Source organism: Atta colombica, unplaced genomic scaffold (assembly GCF_001594045.1).
Source record: "Atta colombica isolate Treedump-2 unplaced genomic scaffold, Acol1.0 scaffold45, whole genome shotgun sequence".
NCBI lineage: Eukaryota > Metazoa > Arthropoda > Insecta > Hymenoptera > Formicidae > Atta > Atta colombica.
Genome location: NW_017259534.1, coordinates 1198034 through 1200533, shown reverse-complemented (window position 1 = coordinate 1200533; position 2500 = coordinate 1198034). Strand labels below are relative to the sequence as shown.

At 45.0% G+C, this 2500-nt stretch overlaps 1 protein-coding gene across 1 annotated transcript in view; it reads right to left on the bottom strand.

Moving 5' to 3' along the window:
• Positions 1 to 884, bottom strand: part of LOC108691321 (broad-complex core protein isoforms 1/2/3/4/5-like) — a 3877-nt gene extending 2993 nt beyond the window's left edge. Inside the window, exon 1 of the mRNA XM_018199006.1 lies at positions 811 to 884. The gene's annotated coding sequence lies outside the window, so the exon portion shown is untranslated. The remainder of the gene's footprint in view (positions 1 to 810) is intronic.
• Positions 885 to 2500: the final 1616 nt, after the last annotated feature.

Here is a 2500-nt window from a genome sequence, read left to right as displayed (position 1 = left end):
CAATTTTCTAGACTTCTTCTGTCTTTTTAGATAGTAGACTTTGAAAAAAAAAAAAATATCCGTATCTTGTGTTTGCTATGCGTAGATGTAGTTAGGCGGCATGCTGCTTTACTGATGCATCGTGGGATTCGAGTCACTGACAGCAGGTATATAACGGACCGGTGAATACCGGAAGAACTCGATCAACGGCGCGTACGGTACTGAAAAGGGGCGCGAAGGACGACGGGATAAGAGGAAAGAAAGCAGTTACGCGAGCCGGGATGCGGACACGACGGTGCGCGAGCGGCGAGACTCGGACCGTAAGGCGAACAAGAAGAGAAAGAAGGTCCCGTGTACAATCCGAGACCGGTTTCTCGCCATGGCATGCACCATTCGCGGAGTGCCGGTGCGGAACGAGAAGGAAGAAAAGGAAAGCTTTTCGTACGTCGGGATGGCGGATCATCCGACCGAGTTGGACAGAAGACGATGGCAATGCGCGAATGAACGCGAAAAAAATTGGGAATGCAAAATAAATCTTAAGGAAGGCGCGATCCGGGAAACAAGCGAGTTTCGATATGTATTTGCGCGAATATGTATACAAGAAGAGAATAAAAAATAGATAGAGAGAAAAAGGATAAAAGAGTAACAGAGGAGGGAGGGAGGGAGGGGGAGGGAGAGAGAGAGAGAGAGAGAGAGAGAGAGAGAGAGAGAGAGAGAAAGGAAGGAAATGTGTCTTGTGTTTGTTAAGTCGTATAGGGGTGAGTTTTGAGAGATCATGTTAAAGATCTTCGAAATGCTGTGCGCCATAGGTGTGTTTAGCGTGGTCCCTACCTTATCTAAACCTTCAAAAGAACTTAATGTCAATGTCGCCGGGCCTGCTCTTATGATAGGTATATATATGGGTCATCAGGGAATTACGCGAGCAGTATACCCGCTCGCAGATGACGCATCTGTACTCCTCTTGTCGTTCGGCGTGTTTGTCAGCAACGTGGCGTTTCAGGGATGCTTTGCTGCATAGTACTTTGCCGCACAGTTGGCAGGTGAACAACTTCTTCGCTGACTGGGTGTTCAGAGAGTTCAAGGTCAGCCCCGTCATAGAGGTGAGCACTGAAACACAACAACGCACCTCTCATGCAGCTGCACACCCCCACCAACACACTTAAACCCTATACCACGATCAAGAATAAACAAAGAATGGTCGCGTACGCGAATCTCGCTCGAATACCTACTCCTTTTCCTAGGATCGTGCTTGTATTTTCTCGACTGTGCTTATGTCATCTCGATCGCGTCGATCATATGATGCCTTCTGCAGCTCGAAAACGGCAGGCGCGTCTATCTACTTAAAGCTTGTATCTTCAGAGATCGCAGAACGGTCGTCTGTTTGTATTTTAACAACTACGTATTATATAAATGTGACAAGTATAATAAATTTTTATTAAATTGTGTGAAACTATTGTGAGTATCCCACGCTTAAATTATTGTATGTCATTAATATTTCTCTACAAAATTTTACTTAATCTTTTTTCTCGTGCGATAAATCATTGCAAATATCCTCGCGGTCTTAATCCTCTTACGTCGCGCTTGTAAAGAGATTTGAACGAACGATGTGTACGCGCGCGGATTCATTTTCAACTTAGCCATAAAGATTATTGGAGAGAAATTTTTAATACATTAATTTCGTAAATCCGACGATCAACGCGCAATTGTGAGGAAATCAACCCTTTTCTTGCTGCTACCGATCTGCCCCTCGCCTCTTCCGTCGTCTTCTTCCTCTTCCGTCTTTTCCCTACTGGATCACGCCTCGCGCATTAATCAATCCATTAAAAACGAGACTCGCGTCCTTTAGAGAAGTAATTACGCGCATTATGGCACGTCTTTGGAAACAAAAAAAGAGGAGGAGGGGGGGGGGAGGAGGAAAGAACCGGAGAGATGTGGAGGAATAGACGCACTGTTTCTCTTCGTGGGGAGCGAAGTAAGAACTTTCTTTAACGGGCGGCTTTCCTCTCCCCGGTCTTCTTCGGAACTGTTCGGAACTCCGATCACTGCTAATGCGGAAAGAGAGAACGGGACAAGAGGCGCACGCACATGCATGAAATAATTCACATACGCATACGCAAGTACACGCTGGAACACACGCAAGGGATGAATGCACCCCGAAACGTTTCGTACACGTGTGTGTATACCACATGTGAATGTGTGCGTGTACGTTCACGAGAGGAAATTGCGGGGAAAAGAAGACGGATATGGCGTTATTTTTATAGAACTGGTGCGTTTAATTTCTCTTTCAATCGAGGAATTCGACTCTATTGTCATTAACACGCGACGTACAAATCATTGCGCTTGAGAGAGTTGCGTTATTGCGGTCGTAGACGTTCACAGTTCATATGCGCTACACATATTTCTCGATATATGCTCAAAATAACTCCACGATCATTTCAAATATTCGACGAACGAGAATGCATCGCATTTTAATACCATAATAGATTTTATTGCATTGTTATACAAAATTAATATAGTCACG